The 14,744-nt window shown below is 44.2% G+C and overlaps 1 long non-coding RNA gene across 1 annotated transcript in view; it reads right to left on the bottom strand.

The window, feature by feature from the left end:
- Window positions 1–14,528, bottom strand: part of LOC309978174 — a 28,457-nt gene extending 13,929 nt beyond the window's left edge. Inside the window, exons 1-2 of the long non-coding RNA XR_014327115.1 lie at window positions 14,374–14,528; window positions 13,586–13,744 (exon numbers count right to left, since the gene is read on the bottom strand). This is a non-coding gene — a long non-coding RNA (uncharacterized lncRNA). The remainder of the gene's footprint in view (window positions 1–13,585; window positions 13,745–14,373) is intronic.
- Between the last annotated feature and the right edge of the window lie 216 nt (window positions 14,529–14,744).

Genomic DNA, 14,744 nt, shown 5'->3' with positions numbered 1-14,744 from the left:
CAAATTACTGTGTTACTCCTCTCTCCAGATAGGACTCAGACTGATACAGAATTGTTACCAGGAGTGGTGCCAGGAAAGAGATCTGCAAAGATGGGACTTTGAGATTGGTTTGTTCACACCTCTGGCTTATGCACGGTGCTGAACTCCTTGCCAATGAGAGATGGATGCTAGTAATCCATGGCATGCCGTTGCATCACAATTAATCAACCTATGGTTGATTGTGATGAAGTGCCAACTGAAGCACATTGCCTGGAAGCTGAAATGGCTGCTGCACTTGACTATTATGGCCATGATCATGACTATGAAGACCGTGATGGGGGATAGATTATTTTGAATGCACTTGAGCGCTTACAAAGAGAAAAATAACAAGCTTGGGTCTGTTAATTTCTCAGCTCAAGTCACAGCCTAAGAACCAGAGAACTTTCATGATGCCTAGCAGCAGGGCTAATATTGCTGAACATCAGACACAACATTTAATTGTATAAGTTGTTGAATTACAACGACAGTTGAATTCACAGTCTTGACAATTTTCCATGTGAAAGTTATGGTATTGACTGTTAAAGAATGGGATCCTGAAACTTGGAATGGGGACATCTGTTTGGTCCCAAATGAAACTCACAGTCTTGAACTACCAAGTCACTCTGAGCCTTCCTTACTAATGGAAGTAGCTTGCCCTTCAGTGTCCGAAACTAACCTTTCTCTCCTTGAAAATGCTGTGATAAACTCACCTGGTCCAGGTGCCTTGAAAAGGGATACTCATTCTCCTCAAGACCCACCACAACCACCCCTACTGCTGATAGACACATGACTGAGGTCAAATCTCAGCATGGTCCAGGGGAACAAGTGCACACTATGACCAAGTTGGAAAGTGCTTATACACCAAAATAATCACAAGACTTTGCTAATATATATTGGCAGAAATCTGGGGAATATATGCAGAAGAGGACTCTAAGGGTGTTAGATGAAGGAGGGCAGAATATAACTCTAGATTAGGCAGAATTCATTGATATAGGTACACTTACTAGAGATTCTGGATTTAATGTGTCAGCACATGCTCTAAGGGTTTACTTGGTTGGCTAACTGAAACTGAGACTCAATTGTGGCCTACAGTTAATGAGGTTGAGATGCCAGAGGTGTCCTGGCATGATATGGAGGAGGGAATCCAAAGGCTTTGGGTAATGGGAGTGTTGGACAGAACTTATCATGTATGACTTGAATGCAATCCCCAACTATGTTCCATGACAAGGCTCAGAAGACACTACTTTCACCGAGACATTGAGAAAGCATTAGTGAGAAGCGCACATGCAAACTTGGAAAGCTCTGTGGTTGCTCTCTTCTGTAGGCCAGGAATGACGTAGGGGAAGAATGACCCTGAAGACAATCCAGAGATCATCAGGGCTGCCCTTCTGATCACAGGCCCAGAGTGCAAGGGCCCTGGGGGCAGAGTAATTTCAAAGGAGGAGCCGCTGGCACACTGCCCGGCACCGCCTCATGTGGTGGTGGGTTCTGCTACTGCACTCGGCACTGGGCTCCCCAACTGCCCCAGGTGCAGCTCCGGCGGCCTGGGGTGGTATGGGCTACATCCAGAAGAACCAAGGGGACATGGTGCCTCCACCTTGATTTCAAAGGACTGGGCCTCCTGGCAGAGCTGCAGGCTCAGGACTCCAGATGCAAGAGCCATGGGGCCGTGGCACAGAACAACCTGGGAGCTGGCTGTCTGAAGCCTTGCGGGCCCAGCCCTTGCCCAGCAAAGCCACACCATTGTGCTTCACCCCAGTATATCTGGAAGGTGGGCCACCACCCCAGTGGGCCTGGAGAGCAGAGCACCTGGCCAAAGAAGACTTGCTCAGGCCCTTGTCACTCCTTTCTTCTCTCCTATTTCTCCATTTTGGAATAGGAATGTCTACCTTATGCCTGTCCTAACACTGTATTTTGGAAGCACATAACTTGTTGGGTTCACAGCTGGAGGGCAATTTTCCTCAGGATGAATTGTACTTTGAGTCTCACCCATATCTGATTTAGATGATATTTAGATGAGACTTTGGAATTTAGACTTTAGAGTTGATGCTGGAATGAATTAAGACTTTTCAGGCTGTTGGGATGGAATGAATGTATTTTGCATGTGAGAAGGACATTAATTTTGGGGGGTCAGGGGCAGAATGCTATATACTGAATATGTTCCCCCCCCCCCCCGCCGAGTTCATATGCTGAAACCTAATCCCCAATGTGATAGTATTTGGAGATGGGGGCCTTTGGAAGGTGATTAGGTCATGAGAGTGGAGCCCTCATGAATGGGATTAGTGCCCTTATAAAAGAGGCTCCAGAGAGATCTCTAGCCCTTTTCACCATGTGAGGACACAGGAAGAAGACAGCCATCTATGAATGAGGAAGCAGGCCCTCACTGAGTCTGCCAGTGCTTTGATCTTGGACTTCCCAGCCTCCAAAACTGTGAGAAGTAAATTTCTGTTTTTAATTTCTGTTGTTAATAAGCCACCAGTCTATGATATTCTGTTATAGCAGCCAGAACAGGCTAAGATAGGCTTCCTGGCTTCAATGGTGATGATGGAAACCCAGAGAAGCTGAGGCCAAGTAGCAGCACTTAACTGCCAAAGACAAAGTGGGCACATCTGTAAAGGGCAGCATGGATGTACAGGCAAATTGATCATGATGTCCCTAGGAATAAAATAGATAGATAAAATAATAAAATAAAATAGATAAAATAAATAGCCTACTAGATTATCACTCAATCTATATGATAGGAAAAGTTCTAGATCTAGTGGCTAAAAATCTGACTCAAGTCACCACAGTGGAGAGTCAGCTTCTCACTGTTTTCAGAAGTCAGTTCACTGACCCAGAGCCCCTTGATTGAAGGAGATGCCAGGTCCACTCGAGGAAGGAGCCTGTACCATTGCTGTAAGAACATACTGTAAATCTTCCTCCAAGCCTTCCCCAGAGGGACCTGTGGCCATTTAATAGAGTGAGTGAGCATTGGGGAAAAGGAAATACCCAGACCTTATGAGGATTACTAAATAGTGGCTCTGATTTGACACTAATTTCTGGGGACCTGAAATGCTACTGTGGCCCAACAGTGAAAGTGGGGGGCTTTACGATGGTCAGGTGATTGAGTCTTAGCTCAGATCTGATTCCCATTGAGCCCAGTTGGTCCATTAACCCACCTTGTAGTTATTTCTCCAATTCCTGAATTTATCCCTGGAGTAAACATACTTAGAAACTGGCATAATCCCCACATCAGCTTGCTGATAATAATGAGAGCCATTATGGTAAGAAGAGCTAAATGGAAGTGAATTTCCACTCCCTTCAAAGTTAGTAAACCAGAAGTGGTAACGCATCCCTAGGGGAATGCAGAGATTAATGGCCCTGTAGAGGAAGTTAAAGAAGTAGATGTGCTGACACCTCCCACATCTCCATTTAACTCACCAGTTTGGCCCGTGTAGAAGTCAGATGAATCTTGCATAATGACCATAGACTATGATAAATTTAATCAGATGGTGACTCCAATTGTAGCTGCTGTTCCAGCTATAGTATATTTACTGAAACAAATCAACATAACCCCTGGAACTCGGTATGCAGGTATTGGCCTGGCTAATGACTCTTCCTCCATACCAATTTTCAAGGACTTCCAGAAACCATTTGCTTTTACCTGATAAGAACAACAGTATAACTTCAAGGTGTTGCCTCAGGGCTATGTCAAATCTCTCGATCTCTGCCATAATACAGTCTGCAGAGATCTCCATAACATTGACACTCAACAAAACATCACACTGGGCTACTACATTAATGACATGTTGATTGGATCTGGTGAGCAGGAAGTAACAAATACTTTAGATGCCTTAGTAAGAATGAAAGTGTTGGTTAACTTTAAGGGTCAATATGGCTGGGCCAGTGCCCAGATATTTGGTCCAACGTTATTGTGGATGTTTCTGTGAAGGTGATTTTTTTGGATGAGATTAACATTTAAATTGGTGGGGAGTTCCCTGGTTGTCCAGTGGTTAGGACTCCATGCTTCCACCACAGGGGGCACGGGTTCTATCCCTGGGGGGGGAGCTAAGATCCCGCATGCTGCGTGGCGTGGCCAAAAAAAAAAAAAGTTGGTTGACTCTTAATAGAGCATATCATCCTCCACAATGTGGGTGGGCCTCATCCAATCAGCTGAAGAACTAACCTTCCCGAGCTAGAAGGAATTCTGCCAGCAGATGGCCCTCATACTTGAACTTCAACATTGGCTTTTCCCTGGGTCTCCAGCCTGACAGCCCACCCTGTAGATTTTAGACTTGGTAGCCTCCATAATCATATGAGTCAATTCCTCAAGATAAAGTTGTCTCTAATATATACACATCCTTTTTGTTCTGTTTTCCTGGAGAAGCCTGATGAATACAGTTGTATATAAACCCTGCAAAAATTCAGGGGCCTGCTGCCTCAATGAAGTCTCTAGGAATAAATGGTCTAGAGCATGTTGAAAAATTCCCTCCAAGGGGAAAGACAAGCTGCCACACTTCACACCTTCTACCACAAAGAGGTATAATTCTTGTGCTATAGTCTGAATGTTTGTGTCCCCCCCAAAATTCGTATGTTGAAATCCTAATTCTCAGTGTGACAGTATTAGGAGGTGCTTTGGAATGTACTTAGGTCATGAGGATGGAGCCCTCATGAATGGGACTAGTGCTCTTATGAAAAAAACCCCACAGAGCTCCCTCACTCCTTCTACCATGTGAGGTTACAGTGAGAAGATGGCTGTCAATGACGAAGCGGGCTGTTACCAGACACTGAATCTGCCAGCGCCGTGATCTTGGACTTCTGGCCTCCAGAACTGTGAGAAATAAGTGTTTGTTCTTTTTTTATATAAATTTATTTATTTTATTTATTTTACTTTTGGCTGCATTGGGTCTTCGTTGCTGTGCACGGGCTTTCTTAGTTGCAGAGAGCGGGGGCTACTCTTCGTTGCTGTGCGTGGGCTCTTCTTTGTGGTGGCTTCTCTTGTTGCAGAGCACAGGCTCTAGGCATGCAGGCTTCAGTAGCTGTGGCATGTGGGCTCAGTAGTTGTGGCTCGTGGGCTCTAGAGCGCAGGCTCAGTAGTTGTGGCACACGGGCTTAGTTGCTCCACGGCATGTGGGATCTTCCTGGACCAGGGCTTGAACCCGTGTCCCCTGCATTGGCAGGTGGATTCTTAACCACTGTGCCACCAGGGAAGCCCCTAAGTGTTTGTTCTTTATAAGCCACCCAATCTGTGGTATTTTGTTATAGCAGCCTGAACGGACTAAGATACTTTTGCAGGCTTCTTTGGATTTTGGAAGGAACATTTGAGTGTGTTACTTTGAACCTATCTACAGAGTTGCCCACAAGCTTTCCAGTTTTGAATGGGGCCAGAACAAGCTAAAGCTCTGCAGTTCAGGCTGCAGGACAAGCTGCTCTTCACGTTGGACCTTATGATCCAGCAGATCCAATGATACTCGAAGTGTCTATGACAAAGTAGAATGCCGTATGACATTTCTGGTAAGCACTAATGAAAGAATCACAGTGTTGGCCTCCAGGATTTTAGAGCAATTTGAGCCCTCTTTTGCAGATAACTATTCTCCTTTTGAGAAACAGCTGCTGGCTTAGTACTGGACCTTGGCAGAGACTGAACACCTAACCATGAGATAGCAGGTAACCATACAGCCTAAGATCCCCACGTAGGTGTCTTGTGTGATCCACACAGCCATAGGGCCATAAATAAGCCATGTGTAGCAGCAATCTAATATCAAATGAAAATGGTATAGAAGAGACCAAGTTGGGCAGGTCCAGAAGGTCCAAGTAAGTTGCCTGAGCAAGTGGCTCAGACTCTTGACACCAACTCCTGTTGTATTGCCTCCTCTCCTTCAGTTGATGTCTATGATGTTATGGGGCATTCCTTATGACCAGTTAACTGAGGATGAAGAGACTCAAGCCTGACTTACATACGCATCTGCATGATATGTTGGTACCATCTGAAAATGGACAGATGCACATCACAGCTCTACTCAGGGGTGACCCTGAATGACCATAGTGAAGGAAAATCCTCTCCAGTGAGCAGAACACAGAGCAGTATATTCATTGTCCACTGTGTCTAGAGTGAGAGATGGCCAAAAGTATAGATCTGTGCTGATGTGTGGTCAGGGATTTGGAAGGAACAGGACTGGAATATTAGTGACAAGGAAGTCTAGTGAGGAGAGAGGTGAACAGACCTCTGAATGGACACAGACAGTGGAGATATTTGTGTCCCATGCGAATGCCCACCAAAAGGCATACATGCAGAGGACACTCTTAATAATTGGGTGGATAAAATGATGTGCTCTCTGCCTATCAATTAGCCTTTTTCACCATCCTCTCCAGTGTTTGGTAAAAGAAACAATGGGCCCATGTGTATTAGTCTGCTCAGGCGACCATAACAGAAGTACCATAGATGGGGTGGCTTAAACATCAGAAACATATTTCTCATACTTCTGGAGGCTGGGAAGTTCCACCATCTGGGTGCAGGCCAACTTGGTTTGTGGTGAGATCCCTCTTCCTGACTTACAGGTAACCATCTCCTTGCTGCGTCTTCACATAGTGGACAGAAAGGGCTCTCTCATATCTCTTCTTATAAAGACACTAATCTCAAAGTCTTCAAAGCCATTCCACCTCTCAGTTAGGCTAGCTGCTTCTAGATGATGTTGTATGTGGTAAGACCAGTTAATTCCATAGGCATGAACACTTTGCTACACGTCCTTTGCTGTGAACTGAGTTTCTGGATTAGCTTTGAAGACTCAGTTATGATGCTAGTTGGGAAACAACACCCTAAAAGGATGGGATTCTGTTTTATAGGATGCAGTATATACTTTGAATCAGAGACCATTATATGGTGCTGTCTCCCCCCATAGCCAGTATAAATGGGTCCTGAAATCAAGGGGTAGAATTAGGAGTGGTCCCTCTAAGTAGTACATCTTATAACTCACTCACAGAATTTTTGTTTCCCATCTTGGCAACTTTGATCTGCTAGTTTGTATATCTAAGTCCCTCTGATTTTTTTAGAACATTTTTATTGGCGTATAATTGCTTTACAATGGTGTGTTAGTTTCTGCTTTATGACAAAGTAAATTAGTTATACATATACATATATCCTCATATCTCTTCCCTCTTGCGTCTCCCTCCCTCCCACCCTCCCTATCCCACCCTTCTAGCTGGTCACAAAGCACCGAGCTGATCTCCCTGTGCTATGCGACTGCTTCCCACTAGCTATCTATTTTACATTTGGTAGTGTATATATGTCCATATATACACTACCACTCTCTCACTTTGTCCCAGCTTACCCTTCCCCCTCCCCGTGTCCTCAAGTCCATTCTCTAGTAGGTCTGCGTCTTTATTCCCGTCTTCCCCTTAGGTCCTTCATGACTATATATATATATATATATATATATATATATATATATATATATTAGATTCCATATATATGTGTTAGCATACGGTATTTGTTTTTCTGTTTCTGACTTACTTCACTCTGTATGACAGGCTCTAGGTCCATCCACCTCACTACAAGTAACTCAATTTCGTTTCTTTATATGGCTGAGTAATATTCCATTGTATATATATGTGCCACATTTTCTTTATCCATTCATCTGTCGATGGACACTTAGGTTGCTTCCAAGTCCTGGCTATTGTAAATAGAGCTGCAATGAACATTGTGGTACATGACTCTTTTTGAATTATGGTTTTCTCTGGGTATATGCCCAGTAGTGGGATTGCTGGGTCGTATGGTAGTTCTATTTTTAGTTTTTTAAGGAACCTCCATACTGTTCTCCACAGTGGCTGTATCAATTTACATTCCCACCAACAGTGCAGGAGGGTTCCCTTTTCTCCACACCCTCTCCAGCATTTATTGTTTGTAGATTTTTGGATGATGGCCATTCTGACTGGTGTGAGATGATATCACATTGTAGTTTTGATCTGCATTTCTCTAATGATGTTGCGCATTCTTTCATGTGTTTGTTGGCAACCTGTATATCTTCTTTGGAGAAATGTCTATTAGGTCTTCTGCCCATTTTTGGATTGGTTTTTTTTTTTTTTTTGCGGTATGTGGGCCTCTCACTGTTGTGGCCTCTCCCGTTGCAGAGCACAGGCTCCGGATGCACAGGCTCAATGGCCATGGTTCACGGGCCTAGCCGCTCTGCGGCATGTGGGATCTTCCCGGACCGGGGCACGAACCCGTGTCCCCTGCATCAGCAGGTGGACTCTCAACCACTGCACCACCAGGGAAGCCCTAGTTGTTTGTTTTTTGATATGGAGCTGCATGAGCTGCTTGTAAATTTTTGAGATTAATCCTTTGTCAGTTGCTTCATTTGTAAATATTTTCTCCTATTCTGAGGGTTGTCTTTTCATCTTGTTTATGGTTTCCTTTGCTGTGCAAAAGCTTTTAAGTTTCATTAGATCCCATTTGTTTATTTTTGTTTTTATTTCCATTTCTGTAGGAGGTGGGTCAAAAAGGATCTTGCTGTGATTTATGTCATAGAGTGTTCTGCCTATGTTTTCCTCTAAGAGTTTTATAGTGTCTGGTCTTACATTTAGGTCTTTAATCCATTTTGAGTTTATTTTTGTGTATGGTGTTAGGGAGTGTTCTAATTTCATTCTTTTCCATGTAGCTGTCCAGTTTTCCCAGCACCACTTATTGAAGAGGCTGTCTTTTCTCCATTGTATATTCTTGTCTCCTTTATCAAAGATAAGGTGACCATATGTGTGTGGGTTTATCTCTGGGCTTTCTATCCTGTTCCATTGATCTATATTTCTGTTTTTGTGCCAGTACCATACTGTCTTGATTTCTGTAGCTTTGTAGTATAGTCTGAAGTCAGGAAGCCTGATTCCTCCAGCTCCATTTTTCTTTCTCAAGATTGCTTTGGCTGTTCTGGGTCTCTTGTGTTTCCATACAAATTGTGAAATTTTTTGTTCTAGTTCTGTGAAAAATGCCAGTGGTAGTTTGATAGGGATTGCATTGAATCTGTAGATTGCTTTGGGTAGTAGAGTCATTTTCACAATGTTGATTCCTCCAATCCAAGAACATGGTATATCTCTCCATCTATTTGTATCATCTTTAATTTCTTTCATCAGTGTCTTATAATTTTCTGCATACAGGTCTTTTGTCTCCTTAGGTAGATTTATTCCTAGGTATTTTATTCTTTTTGTTGCAATGGTAAATGGGAGTGTTTTCTTAATTTCACTTTCAAGTCCCTCTGATTTTTATGTGTCAAATTGACAGGCCCATGCAGTGCCCAGATAGTTGGTTAAATATTATTCTGAGTATGCCTTTGAGACTGTTTCTGGATGAGATTAACATTTGACTTGGTAAACTGAGTAAAGCAGATTGCCCTCCCCAATGTGAGTTGGCCTCATCCAGTCAACTGAAATCTTGAATAGAACAAGAAGGCTGAGTGATGGAGAATTCACTCCCTCACTGCCTGACTATCTTTGAGCTGGGATCAGTCTTCTGCTGAAAAATCAAATGCAGAATCTCATCCTGTGACTGGCTGAATTACAATGCAAATTGAATTCCTAGCCTCTCAGGGTGTCTACTATTAAACTGAGGGCACTGATGGGGAAGGAATAGGATCCTGTAAGATAGAATGGGTACATGTGGGAAGACCCTAATGAAGCTGGGGGCATTGTGCCCTAAATTCTGACGAGTCTTCTCTGCCAGTGGGAGAGGCCTCTACCAGGAGGCACATCAATGGGTCCACTGAATGGGAAGGTGAGACATTTTAGGCTCTATGCCAATGAAACTACAGGCAAAAAAAATGGGTGGAAGCGGAGTTAATTTACTGGCTGGAATGATTGATCTTCATTACCAAGGGGAAATTGATTTGCTGCTATACAACACAGGCAAGGAGGACTATGTCTGCAACCCAGAGGATTATTAGTGTGCCTCATAGTACTTCCTGTAGTGTGCCTCTTAGTACTTCCATGCCCAATAGTAAAAAGTAATAGAGAACTACAGCAACTAAAAACTGGCAGGATGATTGAGAACTCAGGAATAAAAGTTTGAGTCACTCCATCAGGTGAAAAAGCATCTGAGGTTCTGGAAGAAGGCAGCGGGAAATACAGAATGGATAGTGGAAGAAAGAAGAAAGAAGACATCGATGGTGATTACAGCCTCATGATCAAATACAGAAATGAGTACTATTGTAGCTTTGCCAATTTTCTTTCTGCTTGTTATATTTATGTATTTATTTTTATATGCTAGCCATTTTCTTTTTCTCTCTCCTTCCCATTTTTATTTTATATCATTTTTATTTTATGTACAAATAGTTGTTGGAAGTTAATTTTACAATTTAGTCCTTAGATAATAGAATATCAGTGGAACTGTGACTAAATTTGAGGAATAACTAACAGCCAGTAATGGATACAATGACTTTTGGAACTGTGTGGTGTCTCCTCATTTGGGGGAGAGAGTGATAACTTCCTCTCTTACGAGAAGAATAGTTATATCTTGTTAGGAAGAAATAAAATTGTTTTGTTGTGCAAGAATTCAAAAAGGGTGCACACAGAAGCTGAGTAGTCAAAGGGGTAGACTGTGCCACTTACTGATTTTTGCCTCTTGGCTTCAAATCCACTCCTTATGCCTGCTCTGCGCAAATGGATCTGGTCCATTTAAATATCTTTTCCTTTGCCAACCCGCACTGAAGCTTTGCCAGTAGAGGGCGCTAGAGAGGCATTGCAAGGTGGAAAATGGTTTTGCTTACTGGTTCTGGGGTGCCCATTCAGCAGGGTCCTGCAGCACACACAGCTTTCTCCAGCACCGGGGGCCTGAAGCACCCACACATTTTCCAGTGCCTGGCTCCTGCAGTGCGTGGTGACCGCCAGCACCCAGTGGCCAGCAGCTCCTCCCTGGAATCCCCCATCAGCCAGCTCACCAGCAGTTTGCCCCCGGCTTCTGAAGCACTCACACAGCATCTTCATTCTCCAGTTCTTGCAACGCACATGCATAACAACCAGAAGTGCCTAGTGGCCGGCCACTCCCTCCACCCCCCCCACCCCCGCACCCTCCCTCAGGTAGTTTTGTATCAGAGTGCCTCTGATGACACACCTCCCCATGAACAACCTTCTTTGGCACCCTAGAGGGTGGATTTCTGCCAAGTTCCAGAAAGCAGATTTCCAGCAAGTTCCACCATTCAGAGAACCACGAGCATATTATCTCCAACAAGGACTGGATCTCAGTTTGGGAGGAGCAAGGGCAGAGTAAGGTCTTCCTTGGGTGCTGTATTTCAGCCCTGCTCATGCTCTCCTCTACCTTCTTGAACGTATGGACTATATTTGTAATAGCTGTTTTAGTGTCCTTTTGTCTATTGGTTCTCTCATCTGGGTTATTTTCTATGAATTCTTTTTCTCCTCATTATGGGTGTATTTTCCTGCTTCTTTGTTTTTCTTTCGGTACGCGGGTCTCTCACTGCTGCGGCCTCTCCCGTTGCGGAGCACAGGCTCCGGACGCGCAGGCTCAGCGGCCATGGCTCACGGGCCCAGCCGCTCCGCGGCATGTGGGATCTTCCCGGAGCAGGGCACGAACCCGTGTCCCCTGCATCGGCAGGTGGACTCTCAACCACTGCGCCACCAGGGAAGCCCTGCTTCTTTGTTTTATTGGATGTCAGACATTGTAAATTTTACCTTGCTGAATGCTTTTTTAAAATTTTTGGTACTTAAAAAATTGGGGGACGGGGGTGGGCTTTGTTCTAGGACACAGTTAATCAATTTAATACTTTTGAGGCTTGCTTTTAAGTTTTTTTAGGCAGGATCTGAAGAGCCTTTGGTCCAGGGCTAATTTGACTGTTAGTCTAGAGCTACTTTAGTACTGAGGCAATACGTTTCTGAGGAGGTTTTTCCACTCAGGCTGATTTGGAAATGAACTATTCCTGCCTCTGAGGACTGTTCCTCCAGATCCTTTTCAGTGGCCTTTCCTTGGCCTCAGGCAGTTTTATCACATAGGCGCGCTGATCGGTACTTGGTTGAAGACTTGAAGGGAACCGTCTGTAGGTCTCCACAGCTTTCTCTCTGTGCGCAGCTCTCTCTTCCATAGCACTCTGACCTGTCCTGCAAATTCTAGCTGCTGTGACCTCCACAAACTCTTAACTGTGTCTTCTAAACTCAGGGAGACCACCAGGCTCCTTTTGAGTCCTCCCTGCCATATCCTTGCACTGCACATGGAAATTCTCTCCAGGTAATTATATGGTTTATTCATGTTTCCCTTCTCTGAGGAAACATGGTCCCATGTTTCCTGTTGTCTCATATCTATAAACCATCATTCCATATTATTTTATCTGGTTTTTTAGTTGTTTAAGGCAAGAAACTAACTCTAGTCCCTGTTCCTGCATCATGGCTGGAAACAGAAGTCCCCAAACTCTCTTTTCTGACCCATCTCCTGAGATGTTGCCTTCTGGAACTCACACTTAGTCATCAGCAGAATCCCTCCATCCTCGACCTCTTCTCTGAAGGTTGAGTTTGCCTTCTCACTCCAGTGGGAACATGAATCTTCCTGGACAATAGTGCAGTCCTCTTGAGCAGTGAATTCGCTCCCACAGCTCTCAGACCACAGATCTAGGAGGCATAAATGTCCTTGCACTTCACACACAGCCCCCAGATCATGTTCCCTTCCTACTCAGGAAGTCCTCTAGCTCCTCCTCCAGACTGAGGCACAAGCTTCAGTCTACAAGGCCTTCTCTGCATCTTTGTTACAGTCATCTACCACACCCCTCATCACTCCTCTTTAGGTTTTGAGGGTTTTTTCCCCTGGCTCACTGTCACTCTCTCCAGTTCCTCTCTTGTTCAGAACCTTGGTGATTTCAAAATCTACATGATGGTGGATTCAAAATACACATTCCAAACCTCTGGCTTCTCTGTTCCATGAGCTCTTCTTCTCCATTAATATTGTGCCCACCCTCCTTCAGCCACCCACTCCCATCATTATACCCTAACCTGTATGGATAACATTAAGTGCAGCCTCTCTACAATATCAATTTCAAGGTTCTCACTCTTTGGGACTTCCCTGGCGGTCCAGTGGTAAAGAATCCGCCTTACAGCGCAGGAGACGTGGGTTCGATCCCTGTCCGGGGAACTAAGATCCCACATGCCACGGGGCAATTAAGCCCGCACGCCACAACTACTGAGCTTGCACGCCTCAACTAGAGAAGAGAAAACCTGCACGGCACAACTAGAGAGAAGCCCGCGCACCACAATGAAGAGCCAGTGCGCCGCAACGAAAGATCCCACATGCCTCAACGAAGATCCTGCATGCCGCAACTAAGACCTGACGCAGCCATAAGTAAATAAATAAATAAACAAACAAACAATAAATCTTTAAAAAAAAAAAAAAAGGCTCTCACTCTTTGACCACCACCTCTTCTTCCAACTCACTTTCCTTTTGTATTAGTCAGGGTTCTCCAGAGAAACAGAACCAATAGGATTTATATAGAGGGATTTATGATAAGGAATTGGCCTATGCAATTATGGAGGCTGACAAGTCCCAAGATCTTCACGGTGGTGACTCAGCCATCTGGAGAGCCAGGGGAGCCAATAGTGTAGTTCCAGTACAAACCTGAAGTCCTGAGAACCAGGAGAACTGTTGGTGTAGTTTCAGTTCAAAGGCCAGCAAGCTCAAGACCCAGGAAGAGTAGATATTTCAGTTCACAGCCAAAGGCAGGGAAAGGTGATGTCCCACTTCAAAGGCAGTCAGGCAGGAGGATTTCTTTTTTACCTGTGGGGAGAGTCAGCCTTTTTGTTCTATTCAGGCCTTCAATGGATTAGATGAGGCCCACTCACATCAGAGAGGGCAATCTGCTTTACTCAGTCTACTGATTTAAATGTTAATCTCATCCAAAAACACCCTCAAAGAAACACCTAGAATAATGTGTCACTAAATATCTGGGTACCCCATGGCCCAGCCAATTTGACATATAAAATTAACCATCACAAGTCCACCCCTTGTCAACTTGACACACATACACATCTCCTTAAGTCATACTTAATCTCCAAATGAAGGTAATAACAAGGTCATCCTTCTACCTAACATGATTCAGCTATCCTGCGTACACCAAAAATGCACTAACTCCTTCCCCAAAAGAGGAGGTAAAGTCCTTGGGTGATGTTTAATCTTCTTCTTGATATCCCATAACTTAAATACTATGATGTAAAGTTAACGATACTTAAATACTATGATATAAAGTGAATACATCTTATGTTCCATGATAAGAGAATACAAGCGGGAAGAAAAGGATATTTCACACACACACACACACGTTCATAACAAAATGTCTTATTCCGTTTGGGCTGCTATAACAAAAATACCATAGCCTGGGTGGTTTACAAACAATATTTACTTCTTACAGTTCTGGAGGCTGGAAGGTCCAAGATGAAGGTGCTGGTAGATTTAGTGTCCAGTGAGGACCTGCTTCCTGGTTTATAGATGTTCATCTTCTCACTGTGTCCTCACATGGTGGAAGGGGCAAGGGAGCTCTCTGGAGTTCCGTTTATAAGGCCACTGATCCCATCCCTTTCATAAGGGCTCCACCCTCATGACCTAATTACCTCCCAAAGGCCCCACATCCAAAGTCCAACACACTGGGGAGAACGAACTTATGGTTACCGGTGGGGAAGGGTGGGGGGGAGGGATAGATTGGGGGTTTGGGACTGACATGTATACCCTGCTGTATTTAAAATAGATAACCAACAAGGACCTACTATATAGCACAGGAAAC

The sequence above is a fragment of the Leucopleurus acutus genome, assembly GCF_964270905.1.
Source record: "Leucopleurus acutus genome assembly, chromosome: X".
Classification (NCBI taxonomy): Eukaryota; Metazoa; Chordata; class Mammalia; order Artiodactyla; family Delphinidae; genus Leucopleurus; species Leucopleurus acutus.
This window is presented reverse-complemented; position numbering and strand designations above follow the sequence as displayed.